Source organism: Balaenoptera physalus (assembly GCF_965194825.1).
Source record: "Balaenoptera physalus genome assembly, chromosome: 5".
NCBI lineage: Eukaryota > Metazoa > Chordata > Mammalia > Artiodactyla > Balaenopteridae > Balaenoptera > Balaenoptera physalus.
Window position 1 is genome coordinate 1149129 of NC_138884.1, and position 23852 is coordinate 1172980.

General features: G+C 36.7%; 2 long non-coding RNA genes across 2 annotated transcripts in view; one reads left to right on the plus strand and one right to left on the minus strand.

The window, feature by feature from the left end:
- The window catches only part of LOC309660834, a 71254-nt gene that overhangs the window by 24795 nt on the left and 22607 nt on the right, over positions 1-23852 (minus strand). The window contains exon 2 of the long non-coding RNA XR_014263662.1: positions 14562-14629. This is a non-coding gene — a long non-coding RNA (uncharacterized lncRNA). The remainder of the gene's footprint in view (positions 1-14561; positions 14630-23852) is intronic.
- The window catches only part of LOC309660851, a 67918-nt gene that overhangs the window by 12429 nt on the left and 31637 nt on the right, over positions 1-23852 (plus strand). The gene's annotated exons all lie outside the window — the stretch shown is intronic.

Here is a 23852-nt window from a genome sequence, read left to right on the forward strand (position 1 = left end):
AAGAAAGAAAGAAAGAAAGAAAGAAAGAAAGAAAGAAAGAAAGAAAAAGAAAGAAAGAAAGAAAGAAAGAAAGAAAGAAAAAGAAAGAAAGAAAGAAAGAAAGAAAGAAAGAAAGAAAGAAAGAAAGAAAGAAAGAGAAAGAAAGAAAGAAAGAAAGAAAGAAGGGAAGGAAGGAAGGAAGGAAGGAAGGAAAGAAGGAAGGAAGGAAGGAAGGAAGGAAGGAAGGAAGGAAGAAAGGAAGAAAGGAAGGAAGGAAGAAAGGAAGGAAGGAAGAAAGGAAGAAAGGAAGGAAGAAAGAAAGAAAGAAAATTTTTAAAAAGATACAGATGAACTTATTTACAAAACAGAAACAGGCCCACACACATTGAGTCCTTAAATTAGTTATTCAAACAATGACATGGTATGACTGAGAATTTACTTTTAATTTTGAAAATTATTTTTCCTGAGATTAGAAATAATAGAATAAGCAAGGGTCTGGGAGGGGTCCTCAAAACTTTTGTTTATATTATATTATACATATTTTATGTTATATTATATTAGGGGGTCTTTTTCTAGTATTTTTCAATTGTTTGAAAATGAACGTGTCGTCTACACCTTATTTTTTAATGAAACCTCTATGGCAACTCTCTAATGACAATACAGCAGAGAGCTCCGAGGATGCATGACAGCCTTGCCAGTATGAAGCGTGCTATTGTACTTATGAAAATGTGTCTGCTATTAGAGTCTCCAGGTACATAGGTAACAAGGAATCACTAAGAAGTCAAAGAAAAGGCAAAGTCACATTCCCTTCCCCCTGTGTCCCCGCGCCACTGCAGAAAGGCCAGCAAATCTGCATTTTGCCTCTTCGTTTCCATAAGCTCTTTTGTTCACTAAAATTTATGTCAATGACTGAGGGAGGGGCTCCCAAGCACCAGGAAAACAACTCCCGTTTTAGTTTAAATACTAAAATTTAGCAGTAACCATTTTAATCATGATCAGATTCTACCCAGATACATCACTGAAAATGCTTGCCATCATAAGTACATTCTTCAGCGGGTTATACAAATGGAAGACAGACAGTAAGAAGAGATTCACAGTTAACCAGGGAAATTCAAACTAAAAAGTTACAAATTTAACATAAAATTTTAGAAACTCCTTGAATCAGAAAAGGCTTATTTGCAATTTTAAGGAGTCAATGATTTTAATGTACATCAAATTCGTCTTCTATTATAAGAATTTTAATTTCATTTTTAATTTCCAATATGCTCTTACATAGGCAAGCTTCATTCACTCCAAACAATGCTTTTTGTTCCACTTTGTTACCTCACTTTTATATTTTCCTTCTATTAGACAGTTCCTCTTACTGGCCACCAGACGGTTCAGTGAATCTATTAGATCACTTGTCTAGAATAATTTGCACCAAAGAAGTGGCTTCTAAATTAAACACTTGAAATTGTTTCAAGTGTGTGTGTAGGGGAGTGCATTGCAGAGAAAAAATATATATTAGGACAATTAGAAGGGATGGTAACCTTAGAATCTCTTTAACTAGGGTCCCTGGAGGTTAGTTACATTGCTTTAGGTCACTCATCAGCTCAAGCCTTAAACAAAAGTTTCCTACCCCTGCTGGTGCCTCAAGAGAAAAGGTGGTGAGGGATAGATTGGGAGTTTGGGACTGTCATGCACACACTGCTATATATAAAATAGATAGCCAGCAAGGACCTACAGTGTAGCACAGGGAACTCTACTCAATACTATGTAATAACCTAAATGGGAAAAGAATTTGAAAAAGAACTGATACTTGTATATGTATAACTGAGTCACTTTGCTGTACACTTGAAACTAACACAACGTTGTTAATCAACTATAGTCCAATATACAATAAAATTTTAAAATAAATAAAATATAAAAAAGTGCTTAGAGGAGCATTGTCCTGCAGAGCTGGGCCCAGCCCCCAGTGGAGGGATGTCAGCTGGGTGATGGCCCCTGGAACACAGGAAAACACTGGAAAGGCTCCAACCACAGTTATTCCAGCCACACGCTGGGATGAAGAGCTTCAGGAAGGAGCTCGCCCCTCTTCCTCCAGAACCCCGTCAGCGCCCCCTATTGGCAGAACCTAACAGCGATTCAGGCGGCAAAGGTCAGCTATGGCTTGCAGAAGCCCAGCCCAAGGATCACAAAGCAAATTGTAGGGGGATTGGTTTGGAGCTGCAAGACAATACTTACAACCAGCACACTTAAGGAGGCTTTCAACTTCCCAGAGGATGCAGCCGCTGGAGTTCTAAGTACGTATCCATTCTACTTTTGTGAAAAATGCCATTGGTAGTTTGATAGGGATTGCACTGAATCTGTAGATTGCTTTGGGTAGTATAGTCACTTTGACAATATTGATTCTTCCAATCCAAGAACATGGTATATCTTTCCATCTGTTTGTGTCATCTTTGATTTCTTTCATCAACATCTTATAGTTTTCGGAGTACAGGTCTTTTGCCTCCTTAGGTAGGTTTATTCCTAGGTATTTTATTCTTTTTGTTGCAGTGGTGAATGGGATTGTTTCTTTAATTTCTCTTTAGGATCTTTCATTGTTAGTGTATAGAAATGCAACAGATTTCTGTGTATTAATTTTGTATCCTGCATCTTTACCAAATTCATTGATGGGCTCTAGTACTTTTCTGGTAACATCTTTAAGATTTTCTATGTCATCTGCAGTGACAGTTTTACTTCTTCTTTTCCAATTTGGATTACTTTTATTTCTTTTTCTTCTCTGTTTGCTGAGGCAAGGACTTCCAAAACTATGTTGAATAAAAGTGACAAAAGAGTGGACATCCTTGCCTTGTTCCTGTTCTTAGAGGAAATGCTTTCAGCTTTTCACTATTGCGTATGATGTTAGCTGTAGGTTTGTCATATATGGCCTTTATTATGTTGAAGTATTTTCCCTCTGTGCCCACTTTCTGGAGAGTTTTTATCATAAATGAGTGTGGAGTTTTGTCCAAAGCTTTTTCTATATCTATTGAGATGATCATATGCTTTTTATTCTTCAATTTGCAATTTCTGAAGATCTGAATTTTTTTTAAAAGAAATAGAAGAAATTTTAACCTGAGGGGCAATATTCTACATTGCCCCTAATGTAGGGGCATAATCTGCATTTTAGAATTAATTAGTAAACTATAATGCTTAATCTTAAAAAAAAGTAACATATTCATTAAACAAGTCAAGTGGAGCCTGGCTGTGGGTACCCAGGCTAGAGGGTCTGAGATTCACACCGTGAGTCCACAGATGCAGCTATGGGGCTGGGACACATGCAGATTACAGTCAGGGATCCAAAAGTGACTAAAGAGGAATTTCTTTCTACTACCTCTTGGATGATATTAAAGTGACTGTAATAAAAGGTCTTTAGAAACATCCATTCAAGTGCCCTTTGTCTCCATCCAATCCCCTCACAGCTTTCTTTCTCTTCTCTGTTTCCTCCGCATCGAAAAGGAGAAAGATCGCCCTCTGCCCCCAGTCCACTGGCCTTTCTTTCCTCCTCTTGCCCAACGCTGTACTGTTTGGTCATTCATTACAATGAATGAAGTGTTAATTCGCACCTTTTGCTGTAATGCATTGTTATTCTTCATCGTGATGGGCTGACAGCACTAACGGCCCCAGTTCTCACCCCTCCGCTTTCAAGCTCTTTGGCAGGAAGCACTGTATCTCCCACCTGCCTTAACACAGGTCTCAGCCATGTGATTTGCTTTGGCCACGGAAATTTGGGGACACAGGACACAAGCAGAGGCTTGAGAAAGCATCTGCCCAACTGGATTTGCTCTCATTCCTGCTTCGACAGCATGAGAGTATGGCCAGGCTGGCCTGCTGGAGGGTGAGAGACGCTTGGTCCTGATATCACTCTCAGTCTAGCTGGACCTGTGCACAATTCCACCCAAGACCAGATGAACAGACCCACCAAGCCCAGCCAGACTCTCTGATTATAGATTGGTGGGTAAGTAAATCCTTATTATTATATTAAGTTCCTGAAATTTGAGGTGATTTGATATACATCATGATCATGGCAACAGATAACTGATATGCTTTTTAGCAGGAGCAAAACAGGGCTGGAAATTATAATATTCTCTTTGGTAGGCTGATGAAAAAAGAAATTCTGTGAACTTTTATTCATTAATAATACTTCAGTTAAATTAAAGCACACAGACAAAAACAAGGACAAATGCTAAGTATGAGACAGATGATTAGTGGCCTGTTTACAAGAAAAATAAGATAACTATCTAAGAATTGATTCAGAATAACTCCATTTTTAAAAACTTCAAATATTATAAGTAAGCTTTTCATTACAATTCCATGAAAAGTTTCTAAATCTGACAGAAAATTATTAAGAAGGCTTAATGTACCCAGAGTTTCCTTTTTAAAAATTAGGTGAAATTTTGAAAATATTTTTTAACTTGTTTATGCTCTTATTCAGAATTTTTTATTACTCTCAAAGACTTTCTCATGCTTATATATCAAAGAGATTGAATGATAAAAGATATAAATCATATCAAAAAACTATGAGACTATATTTTTACCGTGCTCAGTCAGTCTCCAAGAACTTTGGATAACTAAAAAAATAATTACTACGATCTGCCTGAAATCTTTCTTGATCAAATATTTTTTGTTAAAAAATTGGCTTATTCTAGGAGAAAAAAAATGGGTAACCAGAAACTCCCCATTCTTAATTTAAGGGAATTTGAGTTTTCAGCAGATTATTCAAAATGAATGCCAGGAAGGGAAAGGTGTACAAAAATGTAGACACCCACCAATGTGTTACCTGTCCGGGTCTCTATATACCTGGCCTCCATAGCGCAAGGTATAAAAAAGAAGAAAGAAATGACTAACTCAGGCCACAGTCCATGGAAGGTACAATGACTCTAAGAGTTCTCCCCTTCCTGGTACCACTGCTTTCTTCCTTTGTAGACCTATCCGCATCCTTCTCACCTGCCACCCACGGCCAGACCTCCACAGTGTGTTAAACGTCAGCTACACTGAGCACCTTTGGACCAGAGGAATTTCACTGAAGTAATAAGTACAGAAGCCAACTTGGCATGAGCTGAACGATAAATGATACTGGCTCACAAACAGGGAGAGAGATCAATGGAATAAACAGTGCGTCTAGAACACTGGAAACACTGTTCCAGAACATCTGGAAAAGTAGAGATGATAAAGGTTGCATTTCAAATCAGTGAGCAAAGTGTTTAATAAAACCGAGACAACCAGGTAGCTATCTGGGAGAGATTAAAGTCGGACCCATCCTTCAAACCTTATCTAAGGTATAGCAATGATTTTCATGTATGAAAAGAAATAATAAAAGAAGAGAAAACAGGTGAGAATTAAAAATATATATAATCTCAAAGAGATCTTTCTAACCTTGTTGCATAAATTGAACCAAAGCAAAGTAATTTTTTTTCATTATGAGAGCATTTGTCAAAAGATAACGACAAAGTAAGAAAAAGCATTATCAGCGCATATCACAGATAAAAGGTAAATTTCTCTAATACATAAAAGGTTACTAAAATCAAAATGAAGACTAATTATGGCATGCTTCCATTTGTATACAAAAGGGGAATTCGACATATAAATTTGTTTATATATAGTTGAAATATCTCTGGAAATATAAATGAGAAATTATTGATTATTGGTTGTCCCAGGGCGGGAGTGTGCTGAAGAATGGCCAGGATTCAGAAGCAAAAGAGAGATTTTTCACACAGTATGCCATTGAACTTTTAAATTATGAACTCTGGGAATGTGTTATTTATTCAAAAATACATAAGTAAAAATTGAATTAAACTTTTTAATTTATAAAAAACTGATATCCTCATATTTTAATCAGTGTTGTTGGTGCTTGCCACACACACAGAAAACTCCTTAAAATCTCAAAGTTTAACACACACAAGGTTTATTTCTCACTCAGTAGAGCCTAGTACATGTTGGATGGCCCTCATACGTCTAGTATTCATGACATCTGGAACTAGCGGCCTTCGAGACTGGTCACAACGAAAGACAGGCATGAGAAGCCCAGAACAGACACACATCATTTCTGCAAACAATCCATGGGCCAGAGCCAGTCATGTGGCCCTGAGTGAATGCAGGACGGGGGCGTAAGGAAGAGCTTGCACGGGGTCCCTGGCAGTCACTGCTGCACTCTCCACTCCTTAGTAAGTTAGTTTTTAAATAAAGGGCTTATTAATTATAAAGCCTCATACTTTATGTAACCTCTGTTTTATGTACTTTTGATTCTACCACATTAAAAAGCCTGTTAATAAAAAATGGGCAGAGGATCTGAATAAACATTTTACCACGGAAGACATACAGGCGGCCAACAGGCACATGAAAAGATGCTCAACATCACTCGTCACCAGGGAAACGCAAATCAAAACCACACTGAAATATCACCTCACACCTGTCAGAATGGCTATCATCAAAAAAGCAACAAAAGCAAGTGTGGAGAAAAGGAAACCCTCCTGCACTGTTGGTGGGAATGTAAACTGGTGCAGCCTCTATGGAGAACAGTATGGAGTTTCCTTAAACAAAATGGTTAAAACTACCATATGACCCAGGTGTTCCACTGCTGGGTATTTATCCAAAGAATATGAAAACACTAATTTGAAAAGATATATGAATGCCTATATTCCTTGCAGCATTATTTACAATAGCAAAGATATGGAAATGACCTTGAATGTCCATCGACAGAGGAATAGATAAAGAAGATGTGGTCCATATATACAATGGAATATTACTCAGCCATTAAAAAAGAATGAAATAATGCCATTTGCAGCAACGTGGATTGGAGATTATCATATTGAGTGAAGTAAGTCAGACAGAGAAAGACAAATACCATATGATATTGCTAATATGTGGAATCTTTAAAAAATGAACAAACAAACAAAACAAAGCTTAGATACAGAGAACAGGTTGGTGGTTATCAGAGGGGAAGAGCGTTGGGGTAAGCAAAAATGGTGAAGGGGGTCAACTGTGTGATGATGGATGGTAACTAGACGCCTGGTGGTGAGCATTTTGCAGTATATACACACATAAAATTATGATGTTGTATACCTGAAACTAGTATAATGTTATACACCAATTTTACCTCAATTTAAAAAAAGCATATTCAAAGGCATAAATTCGGAGTTTGGGATTAACATGTACACACTACTATATATAAAATAGATAAACAACAGGACCTACTGTACAGCACAGGGAACTCTACTCAATATTCTGTAATAACCTACATGGGAAAAGAATCTGAAAAAGAGTGAATATATGTATATGTATAACTGAATCACTTTGCTGTACACGTGAAACTAACAAAACATTGTAAATCAACTCTAATATAAAATAAAAATGAAATTAAAAAAATTTTTTAAATAATAATAAAAAAATGAAAAGGCATATTCATACTTCAAATAAAGATACAAAGATGAGAACTCTAGGATGTCTTAGAACACCGGGTATTTCCTATCTCAAGTGGAGAAGAATGAACTTAGACCTAGAACAGCAATGTGAGTAAACACACAGTTGGTCAATCTAAATTTGTGTATGCTTTGAAATGTTTGGGCCCAGTCCTCTTCAGCTGTGCCAGGTAACATTAAACAAGAGTGGTCCACACAGACATCCACCAGCAGTGTTTGGAGGCAGATGAGCTCACACTGCCCATTTTGTCAGGATGCTTCAGCCGAGTTTTCACATGCACAGCCAGGGAAGGCTACTAAGCGTATTCCTCCTCCACAAATTATAAAGAAAGTCTCGAAGAGAGGCAATGCAATGTTCTGCTGGCTATTTTTATCCAAGAAGGAACTATTTGTATTCATCCTTGATTTTCATCTCTCAGTTCTCCTCTGAGCCCATTTTGCCAAAAGGTTCTTTTTCACTTTGCAGCAAGAGAAATGAGGTCTTCTCCTAAAAAGCTGAAAGCCATGGAGTAGATGATTGGATGGCTTCTAAGCGTACTTTAGGTACCATGGGGTGGCGTGTGGCCATGATTCAGCCAACATACTTTAGCTTATCTCAGTTCACAGTAATGTTTATCTACCAGAAATATCCCTGTATCCGAAGCTGAAGAATGCCAGCTGTCCCAAAGAAGACTCAGGGGAGAAGACAGGAACCTTTGGTGACTGGGACCTGGATTGAGGGATTGCTCCCCAGAAGAAGTGAAGAAAAGAACTGGGGATGAGGTTGGTCCACATTTTAGCAGAAGAGCCAAAGGAGGAGAGGTGTCTCTTAACATGTCATTTTCATGAGGCATGAAAGTGACTGTACGAGCCATGTGTGAACAGGGCATTTTCACCTCTTAAATGTGTGCTGCTTTTATTTACCTGTGTTGAAAACACCACAGGGCCAGAGTGGTTGAACACCAGCAGAATGTTGAGTTATGAGCACACCCTACTGGTTTGGTGTGAGACCACAATAAAGGACAACAGAAGGTCTCAAAGGTTTGGGGGGGTTGTGTGTGTGTGTGTGTGTGTGTGTGTGTGTTTTAAATTATGGACATGATAAAACATACAGTATTTCATAATTTTCATATGACACTAAAATAATAGTGACATGAATATTAAGTGTATATTAATACAGATTAATATATACAATACATATATTCTACAGGATCTAATCCTTTCTGAAGTTTCTGGATGCCTTGCTACGCCTTCTTTCCCTCGTCTTCTATTTTTAAGCCTCTTTTCACGCCGTCAGCTGGCGTTCAGTGTTAGCAGACCTTGAATGCAGCCCAAGGAGGACTCTTCTGAAGTGACTCAGTTTGACCTGGATCCACAGAGACACCTGCACACGTCACACTGACACACTGCTCTTGACCCACCACCTGTTTTTTGCTCTTTCTCCCTCGGTTTTTGCTTTCATCCAGCAAATTCTTCCAACAGCTGGGTGATGCCAACACATGGAGCCCCCGAGGAGGACATTTTTGCTCCACACCAGAAATGCAACCCTAATTGCTCCGTCGCATTTGGGGTACAATTTCTACTCCACGGATCTCTCATCATGTTGGCTGTATTTGAATTAGAAAATAGCAGTGTTTCCAGCCATGCTAGAGGAACACAAATTTACCTAAATATCAATACGTAGCCATAATTATGTGGTCTGTTCTCCTGTGACTAGAAAATAAATGAATGTGTCACGTGATCCTTTCCAACACTTCTCTTCCTGAAAGAGAGACATTATCTAAAAACGGATGCGAGGGGCATTGCAGTGGTGAATGAAGAGTTTCAGATTAATTCTTTTGTTTTTCAGCAGTAATAGTGACCAAAGCCACATGGCTCTTTTTACGTCATGATTTTACTACCTCTCAATAGGTATGTATGGGAATTTCACTACAACTGTATTCTCAGTGTCCAGACAATAAGGGATTAGGAATCATTAACTAAATTCCTATTAGTAAATGGGGACAAAGAAAAGCAAATTTATCATTCTACTTTTATGAAGTCCAAACTTTTTGTTTCAGAGATCAGATAACTATATGGATACAATGGTACGAAAGGAATTTCTTTCCAACTTTTTTATCTCTCAGGCATAAGAAATAATTTTGTGACCAAATACTAAACCTCTTCCAATATAATAAAATAAAACTCAACAAAGCTCATGTAACCACAAAATGTAATTAATATTTGGCAGCGTTTGCCTTCCATTTGTTTTTGGCTCAAAACTAACTCTGAAATTCCAACCACATTATTCATTTTACAGTGGCAGCATTCCTGAATTTGAGGCTCACTCTTGTAAAACTTTGACTCATACTATGTTTTTAAAATTGAAATCTGATAGACAATTGTGTAAAAATGGCAAGGTAAAGTCCATGAGCCCAGGCGCTGCGCCTCTCTCTAGGGACCTCTGTGAAATGCAATATGCATCCTGCTACCAGGTGAACCTAACAAAGCAGAGTTGGAATCATATCACTCAAAAGCCGTTAGTGGCTCCCCAGTTACCTACAAAATTAAATTCTTAAGTCTTGTCCTCACATGCAAAGTCCTCTTCCATCAACATCTCCATCTATACTTCTATTATTCTCTTTTGGACATTCCTAAGTTCCAACCTCACTGAATTACTTTTCTTTTCTTTTTTCTGATTCATAAAGTTTTTTTTTCTCTATATACATGTATTTTTTAAATTGAGGTATAGTTGATTTACAATGTTGTGTAAGTTTCAAAGTCCTCTTCCATCAACATCTCCATCTATACTTCTATTATTCTCTTTTGGACATTCCTAAGTTCCAACCTCACTGAATTACTCTTCTTTTCTTTTTTCTGATTCATAAAGTTTTTTTTCTCTATATACATGTATTTTTTAAATTGAGGTATAGTTGATTTACAATGTTGTGTAAGTTTCAGGTGTACAGCACAGTGTTTCAGTTATATATTCTTTTTCATTTATATATTCTTTTTCAGATTCTTTTCCCTTATAGGTTATTACAAACCACTGAATATATTTCCCTGCACTATATAGTAGGTCCTTATTGGTTATCTATTTTATATATAGTAATTTGTACGTGTTAATCCCAAACTCCTAATTTATCCCTCCCACCACATTTCCTCTTTGGTAACCATAAGTTTTTTTCTATGTCTATGGGTTTATTTCTGTTTTGTAAATAAGTTCATCTGTATCTTTTTTTTTTTTTTTTTTAGATTTCACATATAAACGATGTCATATGTTTGTCTTTCTCTGTCTGGTGTACTTCACTTAGTATGATAATCTCTAGGCCCATCCATGTTGCTGCAAATGGCATTATTTCATTCTTTCTTATGGCTGAGTAATATTCCATTGTATATATGTACCACATCTTCTTTATTCATTTATCTGTCAGTGGACAATTAGGTTGCTTCCATGTCTTGGCTATTGTAAATATGGCTGCAATGAACATAGAGGTGCATGTGTCTTTCAAATGATGGTTTTCTCTGGATATATGCCCAGGAGTGGGATTGCTGGGTCATATGGTAATTCCATTTTTACTTTTTTGAGGAACCGCCATACTGTTCTCCATAGTGGCTGCACAAACTTACATTCCCACCAACAGTGTAGGAGGGTTCCTTTTTCAAATGGACAGCCTAGAAGAAATGGACAAATTCTTAGAAAGGTGAATTATTTTCTCCTTCTTCAAATTCATCTGCTGCTTTCCTCTGTGTGACTCTAATGCCATCCACCAACTACCATGGACCAATTCAAATTCCAGTCCAACTACATTTAATGGTAGAGATGAGGACGGCAGTGATGAGTAGCAGCTGGCACTGGTGCAGGCTTATCATGGGCCAAGCACTGAGTGGAGCCCTTCACACCTGCACTAGGTCCTCCCTTCACACCTGCACTAGGTCCTCCCTTCACACCTGCACTAGGTCCTTCCTTCACACCTGCAGTAGGTCCTCCCTTCCTCTGGACAACTTGGGTGGTAGGCTCTGTTAACGAAAAACTGAGATATTGTTCTAACCTGTCCAAGGTCTCATACCTTATATGCAGAAGAGCTCAGAGGGCAAATACCTTCTTTCTCAGAAGAGTTTTTTGATTTCTCAAACGTTATAAACCGACTTTATCCAGGTATGTCAGGCAGAACTCTTAGGCTGCTTTTGCTAGAAATCGTGGTCACCAGCAGTGTTTAGCCTATGAGCCAGCAGCCATTCATACTCCTGTTCTGGAAGGTCAGGAAGGCCCAGCGTTCTGTCCCCTCAGAGGTCCGGCTACCACCAGGCAGGAAAGCTTCACTTTCACCAGAGCCAGATTCCAGGAGCAAGATTATGTTTACCTTAATTCCAGGAAAGGGCAACCCGAACCCACTGTGTTACTGGTTGGATACAAAAATTTCTTTTTTTTTTTTTTTTTAATTTAGCTAGGCTAACAGTTCTTAGTATGATCTCTAAGCCTCTTTCAGGGAATCTGCAAGGTCAAAACGATCCTGTAATAATACTTAGATATTATTTGTCTTTTATCAGTGTTTCAGCATCTACACTGATGGTGCAAAAGCAGTGGCGAGTAAAACTGTGGGAGTCTTTGCACAGATAAAGACAGAGGTGCCAAACTGTCCCGGGGAGTCTTGTGTTCTCCACTGCCAATGTATTCACGGGGTAGAGAAATTCCACTGAAAATGGCCTTGAGAAAGCAATGAAATTTGCTAATTTTATTACACCTAGACCCTTGAAAAAGTGTCTCATTAGTGTTCTGTGTGCAAAATGGAAAATTTCATGCAAAATTTAGAATTTTAGAACTTTGTCTTCTTCACCATATTGGCAGTCTCCCAATACTTTTAAATTTTTCTCATGAGATTGGTGGTTATATTATTGATTCTATGTATGTGTGGGTTTATTAAAATGAAGTGTATTAACATTTGGAAGATCTGGATAAGTTGGTGCACCTATATTTCATAATGGCCAATGTGTGATGTTACAAACTCATGTGTAGATAAGCAGTCTCTTTGATCTTAATGGAACAGAATACAAAATGTTCATGGATATAGTTTCAAATTTCCCACTGTAACTAATCTTCAATAAACTACCACTTGTTATGTTGTGATATAATATCAAAAAACTCCAAAATTATTTGCAAAGGATACTTAGTTACTTTTTTTCCAGCTACATAAATCAGATGAGGTTTGATGTCAGATTTTCTTCATGTGATCCAACCAAAACAATGTATCTCAACAAACTGAACATGTGAGAACCAGGCATCTTCTAATAATCCAGACACTAAAGAACTTTTCAAAAAAGTAAAGTAATGCCACTCTTGCCATTTTTTGTTTTTAAGAATAAAGTTATTTTTCATAAATATTTATGTTTAGCCCATTATCACTATTTTTAAATTAATAAATACTTTAATTCCTTATTTTCTACTTCATAATATATGTTCTTATGGGATTTTCAATCAATTGTAAGAGTGTACATGGATTCTGAGAGCAAAAAGATTATATACAATTGAGCTAGGTCCTCATTTTTAAGGATAAAGACAATGAGTTTGCTGGATTTTTATGCACTGTTCTCAAAAGGGTGAACATGTCTGGGAAACACCAAGCTGACACATGTATCTTGAATATCTTATTTTCACCAAGAGAGTCCACTTTAACATTTCCTATGGTAAATAGAGAACATCTAACTCACAAATTAGAACCATTCTGACATTCACTGTGTGATGGGAAAAGCCTCATGTGTTGACCACGACAGAGCATGTATAGTCGTCAGAACTTGGGATTTCTCCTTAGAATATTAGCTGACAACACCTGGAGTTTACATTTCCCATTAGAATTCAAAATTCATCAATTGAGTTTTAACTTAATCCAAATGAGAAACATGTTGTACTACGCACCAATGCTGAAGTATCAAAAATAAAATTACAGAAACCACCAACCAGATGCCACCTCTCTTTGAATCTCTTCAGTTCTTTAATGTGCCTCTTCCAGGATACCTAGTTATGTACTCTGCCATTTTTGTATTGAAAGCTCTGTGCATTTATTTTACTTCCTGTTGTTTTCAAAAATCCTGACATGTTACCCATCCAACCACTACAGATAGATATAAGATATGATGACTGGGTAAGCGAGTCCTCAGAAACAGGAGAAATCTAACAAGAATGCCAGCAGGAAGCTGGTCAGGTGGACGCTGCATTTCCAGAAATACACAGGGAGCGACAGGAAATAAATAGTAAAGAAGAGATGGATATTCCAATGGTAAATGAAATGCAGCAATGAGAACCTAGGATCAGACAATATTTGGACACTTAAGAAGTTTTATTTTTAATAACAAACATCCAAAAACAGTTAGGAAAGACTTTTTAACCCATCAGAAACTCAGGGTGGGGTTTGAGTCTTGAGGGAGAAATAAAATGGAAAATGACGTTTATAATCTTAGAGAGATTTGACCATTGGTTAGTTATGAATTTAAAGACTCGGGAAAAGGGGAATAAGACAATATTCCAGTTACCCATCTATCAGAATATATAATTATAATAAAACCATAATTTTAGTTTTAATGAAGAGATGGCTTTAGACATCCAGGACTATGTGAGTCTAACAGTCTGCAAATAAAGTCACAATGCTATTGAAATAACATATATATGTAAATTCAGAAACACGGAAGAACAGCTTCAAAGCTATTATTCTTAAATGCATTTGGGAGAAAACAATTCAACCAAGCACAACTATGGAGGACAAAAAAGGCTGGATTTTAATCCTAGCTTGACCGTATTCTAGAAATATACTCTTGAACAAGATACACAACTTCTCAAAATCTCAGTTTCCTCATTCCTAACATGAAGGATAATATCTTTCTGATAGAGTAGTTATGAGTGTTGGATGTTATGTCTATAAAAAATATAGTACATATAAGTATGTCAGTTCATTCATTTTAAGAGTAAGAGGTCATTGATTTTGATCACAGCACTGTTTTGAAAAACTAGTTATTATCACAATTTCCAAGAAAAAAAATTTTCATGTGCCATGTCATTCCAAAAAAAAAAAGACATGAAAGAAAACAAAACATAAACATCGCTGAAAGTATATTTTAAATGGAAATGGAAACAGCCAACCATAGTACAAAAATAACATGCTTCTCATTACAAATACCCTCAGTAGTTTTACTTACCTAGCAAGAAAGACCTCAAAGAGATGGGACGTGTGTAGCAACCAAAATTCAGAAACATGGGTAGATTTCTGAATGGGAATAGAAATAAAGAAAAAAGTTATTTAGTCTACATAGATGAAGACTGAAGGAGATATAATAAAAATAAAGAGCATAGTAAAGATAAATGGGTTTTATTTCCATGGATTTTCTATGTAAAGAATTTATACAAATCTACTGGTGAATTAAAAGTTAAATATATTCCAGTATCTCCTCTATTTTAGCTTGAAATACAACACAAATCTTTGAATAAATCTTACAAATTAAAGTCATTATTAAAAATTTCACACATAATGCTGCTCTGAAAGTCAAAGAATTTAGACATGTGTTGTGAGGCTACTTATAAAAATGTTAATCCTGTATTGCACCAGAATATCCTGACTAGAGCATTTGATGCTGTCTTAGTTCCTCTTACCTCCCTTGAAAGTGGTGATGCATATGGATGTCAGAAATAAAAAACACCCAAACTCTGATTATGACCACACCATTAACCTAATCTGAATTGAAGAAGAGAAATTCTTTGTGGTAAGTTAAAATGCTCTAAATCAGCTGTCTTCAAAGTTTGGTGTACATACACCTAGGTATATGTAAAGTCTTTTCAAGGAGTAGTTAGGCATGAACTTTCAGATTCTTAACTTCTATGGTTTTTATTTTTTAAATTTTTTTTTAAGTATAGTTGATTTAAAATGATGTGTTAGTTTCAAGTGTACAGCAAAGTGATTCCGTTATACATATATGTATATATACATTCTTTTTCAGTTTATTTTCCATTATAGTTTTTAATAAGATGTTGAATTTAGTTCTTTGTGCTATACAGGAGGACCTTGTTGTTTATCTATTTTATACGTAGTAGTGTGTATATGTTAATCCCAAATTCTTAATTTATCCCTCCCCCCTTCCCCTTTGGTAGCCATAAGTTTGTTTTCTATGCCTATGAGTCTATTTCTGTTTTGTAAGTAAGTTCATTTGTATCATTTTTTTAGATGCCACATATAAATGATAGACAGTATTTGTCATTTTCTGTCTGACTTACTTCATTTAGTATGATAATCTCTAGGTCCATCCATGTTGCTGCAAATGACATTGTTTCATTCTTTTTTATGGCTGAGCAATATTCCATTGTATATATGTATCACATCTTCTTTATCCATTCCTCTGTCAATGGACGTTTAGGTTGCTTCCATATCCTGGCTATTGTAAATAGTGCTGCAATGAACACTGGGGTGTGTGTATCTTTTCAAATTATGGTTTTCTCTGGATATATGCCCAGGAGTAGGATTGCTGGATCATATGGTAGCTCTATTTTTAGTTTCTTGAGGAACCTCTATACTGTTCTCCGTAGTGGCTGTATCAATTTACATTCCCACCAACAGTGTAGGAGGGGTCCCTTTTCTCCACACCCTCTCCAGCATTTATTATTTGTAGACTTTTTGATGATGGCCATCACGGCATGGGGTGATACCTCATTGTAGTTTTGATTTGCATTTCTCTAAAAATCAGTGACGTTGAGCATCTTTTCATGTGTCTGTTGATCATCTGTGTTTCTTCTTTGGGGATATATCCATTTAGGTCTTCTGTCCCTGTTTTGATTGGGTTGTTTGTGTTTTTGTTATTGAGGTGTATGGGCTGTTTGTATATTTTGGAAATTAAGCCCTTGTTGGTTGCATTGTTGGCAAATATTTTCTCCCAGTCCTTAGGCAGTCTTTTCATTTTGTTTAGGGTTTCCTTTGCTGACCAAAAACTTATAAGTTTTTATTTTTGCTTTTATTTGTATTGCCTTGGAAAACTGACCTAAGAAAACATTGTTCTGATTTACGTCAGAGAATGTTTTGCCTTTGTTCTCTTCTAGGAGTTTTATGGTGTCATGTCTTATATTTAAGTCTTTAAGCCATTTTGAATTTATGTTTGTGTATGCTGTGAGGGTGTGTTCTGACTTCATCAATTTACATGAGGCTGCCCAGCTTTCCCAACACCGCTTGATGAAGATAATGCCTTTTCTCCATTGTATATTCTCACCTCCTTTGTCAAAGATTAATTGACCATAAGTGAAAATTCCATGTTCTTAAACTCCCAAGTATACACTGTCTCAAACTGATCTCCCTGAGAAAACACTTTAGATTGAGGTTCAAGACCTCCTTTCCAATCAACCTCTCAAGATATCCTATGCCCATCTCAAAGTTATTACAGTCCATGATTCCGGGGTATAAAACTTTCAGGGAAGCCAAACAGGGTTATAAAAATACTAATGTTGGTGTTGACAGATGATTGATAACAAATCTTTTCATAAGTCAGGTAGTTTACAATTCTTTGTTTTGAACAAAATGGAAGAAAGATGTAACTAGTAGCGATCTATTATCAAGATTATTTTTAACAATCTGTGTGATTTGGAATGATAACAAGGAAGGACTTCAAATAATTATGCCAAATTCTAATAATAAAGCTTCTATTTCTACCTGTTTATCTATGTGACAAGTTTCTGAACATGTACATCTAAGCAAACAAGAAAGAATATGATTAGGATTGTGTTTGAACACTAAATGTAGCAACAACTCAATATTAATACATAAATTAATTTTTTAATTCCATCCTTTCAGAGATCTAGTAAAAGAGATGTGACAATAAAGTTCTTACTGTTATATTTAATCATTATTTTTCAGCATTTTAGTATATATGTTGTTTTTATCAATGGTATATAATTATAAGTTTAATGAAAACTCAATTTAGAAAAAAATTTTTGTCTGAGATTTGCAACCCCAGGAAGTTTTAAAATATTAGATTTCAATTATACATATGTATGTGTAACTTTTCTTGTTTTGTTCTGTTTTTTTAACTTTTTATTTTATATTGGAGTATAGCCGATTAACAACGTTGTGATAGTTTCAGGTGCACAGCAAAGGGACTCAGCCGTACATATACATGTATCCATTCTCCCCCAGACTCCCCTCCCATCCAGGCTGCCACATACCATTGAGCAGAGCTCCCTGTGCTACGTGTATGTTTTCTTGTTGAATAGAAGTATGAAAGGATGATCAGTAGAAGGCATTCAAACAAAAGTGTATTTCATATATTTCTTAAAACAGATGATGGTACATATCAAGTTGCCATAGGGTTTAAAATCAGTAAGATATACTTCAAAAGATGAAGTAATTGTTTTAACTTAGTTGTGATCATTTAGAATATGCTGTGAGACTTTTTAATTGCAATGTTTATATTTATGTTAAAACCTTTAAAATGGTCAGCTAAATATCTGAAGTTGTCCATAGTTTTACAAAATTCCTTTAGGAGTAAAAGAATAAAAGTTTGAAGTCCAGGGCTCTAGTCTAAATCAGAGACCCAAAAGATGCTTGATTGAGACAGTGCTGTGTCTAAAACCTCACAGTGGTCCCTACAAACAATAAGAAAAAGTAGTGAGTCTTTTGGACAGGTTCTGTTATTTTTTCTTTCAGTTCAGTGACCATGTCTGTTGTTGTTAACTCACCACACAAGATTTATGATTTTGAATGATTCATAGACAGTGCCCATAATTTGTTTTTAAAGACTTTCTCTTTGAAATGTACCTTGATCTTGATATATCACTCCAGGTTGATCTCTACAGAAAAAAACTGACACCAAAAGCTGCAATGCTTTGAGGGAAGGTTTATGTGATGATTAGATTTCAAAGCCACTAAGCCCGTGATAATCTTCTACATAAGAGTCCTAAACACGATGGTTTGTGAACACTTCCTCATTCCTCTAAGGTTTCCTCTTCCCCACTTTCTCCAATACCATCGAAAATACGCCTTGATTTTCTTTGAATCAGAAGTTTTAGCACCTTGGAAGCCCTTCATTTGAAACAATTCCTCCAACTATGATGGGAAACACGGGGTAGAAACTAGCTAAGCGCCCATGCTTAATAAAACACATCTCTTCTGGACATTTAAAAATCGGTGTCTATAAAAGTCACATCACATCTTCAATAAATTTTTCCATACCACTTGACTATTTCTAGAGGGCAGTGAGAAGAATTATATTTTCCCTTTTTAAAGCATGACATTTATTACTTTGTACAAATTGAGTGTTTGAGACCCAGAAGACCACTGCAGATACAGTTGAAAAAAAAGTCAGTTGCTTTTCTAATGGCTTTAACAAAAGCTGTTGGAATTCTTTATATTTAACATCTGTACGACTAGAAAGAAGTGTGTGTGTGCGCGTGTGTGTGTGTGTGTGTGTGTAAATGGGAGCTCCAGCTGCTCGTGGAGTGAAGGAATCTCCATGACATCAGCAGATAGAATGATATTTCCTTCACCCTTCGGCCATGGTTGAAAGTCAACAAGCGCCACATGGTTGTTCTGGGTGTTAAAGTGTGTCTGCTTTGTAATCGTTGTCTGAGACCCAAACCCTTGTTTTATGGTGCTTAAATAATTGATTTCACCCAGCCTTCAGTCAGAGCTAGAAAACCCCAAATATTTCCCCATTAATCCTCAGAGTAGGGCACCGCTTATGATGCTATAAGGAGTTTCAAAATTCATGGGTTCATGGGAAATCACAGCGTTCATAAAGAAATCCATTTTGGCTGGGAACGAAAATAAAAGCCTCGCACTGATGATTTCATAATGTGACGAACCAAAGCTGCAGGGTGACTAGATAAAACAAGAATATTATTAAACTCATGAAAGACGCAGGCTTATGCTGGTCTACCACTGGGCAGATTATTCCCCATAAATGCCATTGGTATCTTTTTAAAGAAGTGAATTTACAAAAAAATAGGGGTTCCGTGAAAACATGCGAAGTCAGCCACATGCTATGAAACATTAGGACAACTAACTCTTAGGATCAAAAACTCTCTAATGAAGAGCTCAAACGCGAGAAGACATTCTGAATGCTTAGTCACCAAAAGAAGTTTAATGAAAATGTGTTCCTTCGAGAAGAGCATTCAGGATGGTCTGTCTGCTGTTCTAACCAATGAAATCCAAATTTTATTCCCTGTTGGAGTTAAAGGTAGATACATGTTTATTCATAAGGGAAGTACAAACTTACTTCCATTGTTTGCATTTGGTTGTTTGACATCCTGAAAGAATGTGAAGCACATTACAGACTCAAGCACAATATGAGATAAACCACTGAAGGATAAATATAACAAAGTTTCCTAAAGGAAATTTGAATAACTGCTCTAAGACACCTGAGTTGAGTAGATTAACAAACTCAGGCAATAAATTTGTCTGGAAGGCTTCTGACTGCAAAGTCAAAAGATGTGAAACATTTTGGGTTGCACCATTTTCACATTTTAGCATCAGAAAGTGTAAATATTCATCTAAAGTCACTATTTCCCCTAGAATAAAAATTATGTGTATATATTGTAGCTGGCCACATGGAGGTTGACAAAATCGTATGTGTAGATACATGTAGCAAGTGTAAAAGTGGTGACATGTGTCAAGATGTCAGATGCAAAAAGCTCTGGAGGATACAGGGTGGACATTAATTTAGCTCTAATCATTGGAAACCAGCATATTAATGCTTACAAAGAAATAAGAAGCACACCAATGTTACATCCTGTAGAACAAGGAATTTGATGCATCTTTAAGAGAGATTCCTATGCCGGTGAATTTAATGAAAAGTGGGTGGGGTTTGCTCTTTCTAACTATACCGCAGAAATTTGACAAGCATGTGTTCATCTTAGTGTTTCTCCTTAAGGTCATTCCACAAATATAAGGAAAACTGCCATGACAGATTTTAAGAAAAATACATATTTTAATCCTGTAATCTGTGGTCTTAGCTCTGATCTGTTCAATTTTATGCATAAAAGTATGTGAGGTGATATGCTTTAGTATGTGCATGGCCACGTTTACATATTTGTAAGGAAATAATTAGAAAGGCCTTCACAATCCTGTGAAAGTGGTTCCTCGTCAAGCCCAGGGCGGCTCTCAGCAGAATGGACGGAGGTGATCCCGTGACCATTTACAGATACGGCTGAGGAGGGCCCTGGTGGAAGTTGTCCTCCTATGGATTCCAGATGATAAATCTCCGCGTCACTTTATTGTGTGAGTTATGTGCTTGATCCACTGCCTTGCTTTCTGACAATTCTTTAACTTAGTAAGAAAAAGATTACTATTTGCGTTTAAGTTAATGGAGTTTTTGCATGGGAAGATGTGTGTCATGGAAGATGAGAAGAAATATGTGTTTATTTTTAGCAACACTTGGTGAGAAAAGGCAGAAGCCACATTACTCTGTTTAAAAAGCAGTTTCCCCGTGCAAAGAAACATATGTGGAAGCAGATGCAACAGCACTTTCATTGATTTTCCTAAGGTGATGATTGATTCTAAGAAGGGGGCCCTTTCAGAGGTGCAACTCTATGGTGGGATTCAAGGGCACAGGTAGCTTGTGTGAATGCCCTTCCCATTTATATCTTTCTCAGGCTCCTGGCGGCCATCACTGCTCTATAACAATGGCTTCACCTACATAATCTTTTAAAGGAAATGAGGGCACCTGAGGTTCCCAGAGAGCAAAATAGAAAAAGCAAACCTGGCAGGCAATACCATACCTTTAAGCTTAAAACACAAGAAAACAAAATGGATAATGATAAAACTCTGTCGGCGTCTATTAAATCAGAATTTTCACTCTTTAAAAAAATTACAGAGATGCTCATTTTGCCTCAGATGAGTGACAGAACCACAGAGCGACGCTGAATCGTTCATTCAAACGAGATTTTTTGAGTCCTTCCTTGCAGTGTTCTGGGCATCTCTGGAGACGTTTGGGGGATAACATAGAAGGACACAGACAAACAGGCTATTTTCTAAGGAGGGAGAAAAACAATAAACATTATCTTAGACTGTGAGCAGTGCTCACAGGAAGGATAAAGCAGGAAAGGAGGATGCGAGGTGCTGGATTGTGTGATGGTTGCAATTTTCCTCACCATTGGGGGGTGGTGAGGGAGGGACCCCTGGGGAAGCCAGCTGTGGCGTCAAGAGAGAACCTGCCTGCTTATTCCAAGACCATCATGGAGGCCAATGTCAAAACGGATGGTAACTGACAGATTCGGGTTCTTTTATTTAATTTTTAGAGACATCACATTTTATTTAAAGAGTAGAAGAAACTCCATTTTATATTTTAGCAATTGCCGCTAAGGTGGCAACAAATTTAGTGGAAGGAAATAATATGAGAAGCAGCCCCTTCACTGGAAAACAGGAGGAGAGGTCGCTATTCTATCTCGTGTTTTTCCCTTAGACCTCAGTAGTCTCCGTGGAAGAACTGAAGGGAAGGGAAACTGGTGTATTTCAATTTTTAGAGTGATGTTTATTTTCTAAAATGGACCGTGTCTACAAACTTGGAAACCCTATTTAATGAAAGAAAAAAATATGCAATTGAGGAAAGCTGCAAACATGAAGACAGACTTGACTCCAATAAAGTCCTGGAGGCCAGCCTTGGCAGCGGGGGGCACTTCATAAGCAAAATGTCAAGAAACCTTCCATAAGAGAGCACACAATCCAAAGATCCTTTCCTCATAAATGGACAAGTTGTGCTATCCCCACAATGTTGGTCATCAGTGTATGTTAACAAAGAAACATTTACTTCTTTTACTCCTCCACAAAAAGCAGGCCACCTCCTAAGCCTATTCCTGATAAATACATAGGTTATTTTTAAAAGGTCACGTGAAAAGAAGGAAAATAAGTAAATTTAACAAGAAGTAATGCATTAAACTACATGATAAAAAGAGAGAGGAATAAATGCTGGAGAGGGTGTGGAGAAAAGGGAACCCTCCTGCACTGTGGGTGGGAATGTAAATTGGTGCAGCCACTATGGAGAACAGTATGGAGGTTCCTTAAAAAACTAAAAATAGAGTTACCATATGATCCAGCAATCCCACTACTGGGCATACACCTGGAAAAAACCATAATTCAAAAGGATGCATGCACCCTAATGTTCATTGCACCACTATTGACAATAGCCAAGATGTGGAAGCAACCTAAATGTCCATCAAGAGGTGAATGGATGAAGAAGATGTGGTACATATATACAATGGAATATTACTCAGCCATAAAGAAGAATGAAATAATGCCATTTGCAGCAACATGGACGGACCTAGAGATTGTCATAGTGAGTAAAGTAAGTCAGAGAAAGACAAATTATCATATGATATCACTTACACGTGCAGTCTAAAATATGACACAAATGAACTTATTACAAAACAGAAATAGACTCGCAAACATAGAAAACAAACTTATGGTTACCAATGGGGAAAGTTGGAGGACAGATAAATTAGGACTTTGGGATTAACACATACTCACTACTACGTATAAAATAAATAACCAACGAGGGTCTACTGTATAGCACAGGGAACTGTACTCAATATTTTGTAATAACCTAAAAGGGAAAAGAATCTGAAAAAGAATATATATGTATATGTTTATATATATATATATATAACTGAATCACTTTGCTGTATACCTGAAACAAATACAACATTGTAAATCAATTAAATAAAATTTCAATAAAAATTTAAAAATGAAAATTAACTATGTTTTAAAAAGAGAGGAATAAGAAAATGCATATGGAAAAAGAAGTCACTAGCTCACCATTATTGGATAGAATGACGCCAAATAGGCACTTTTTCATGATAAAATTAGAGTTCTGAGCCATAAAACCCCCAAAATAGGAAGAGATGCAAAATGTAAAATTGAGGGACCCCAAGATTCTTCTCATTTTTTTAACTGAAGTATTATTTAAGATACAGGATCTACACTTTCTTTCTTTATAAAGCTAATTTTCTCTCCCTGTTCATGCAGCAGCATGCATTTGTAGTAGCATAATCCTGAGGTCAGCAATCAATGTACAGTGATCTCTGTTCTAAACTAAAAGACTGTTTTGCCAGATGTTAAGCAGTTCTGACAGGTTATTTTTAATTCAAACATGAACATCTCATTTTGCACCTCATTTAAGAGGCCCTAAAAGAATCAAAATCTCCTATCTCCAAACATAAACACATTTTAATTGCAGTTCTTAGAGATACACCAGGTCCCACACTCAGCAAGTACCTGCAGACCCGGTGCTTTCAAGATAAGTTTGCAGTCTCCACAATTGTTCAGAAAAGAAAAACTGGATTATTAAACTGGATTTATTAAAATTACATTACAGGTGTTTCATTATTCCACACTATATTCAATAACGAGAAAGTGCAAACTCCAAATAAATTCTGCTCAGAACTACCAAATCATAAATATCATTTTCATCATTTTGCTCTCAGACAACTCAAAATATGCTACTACTTGATTCATTTCAAAG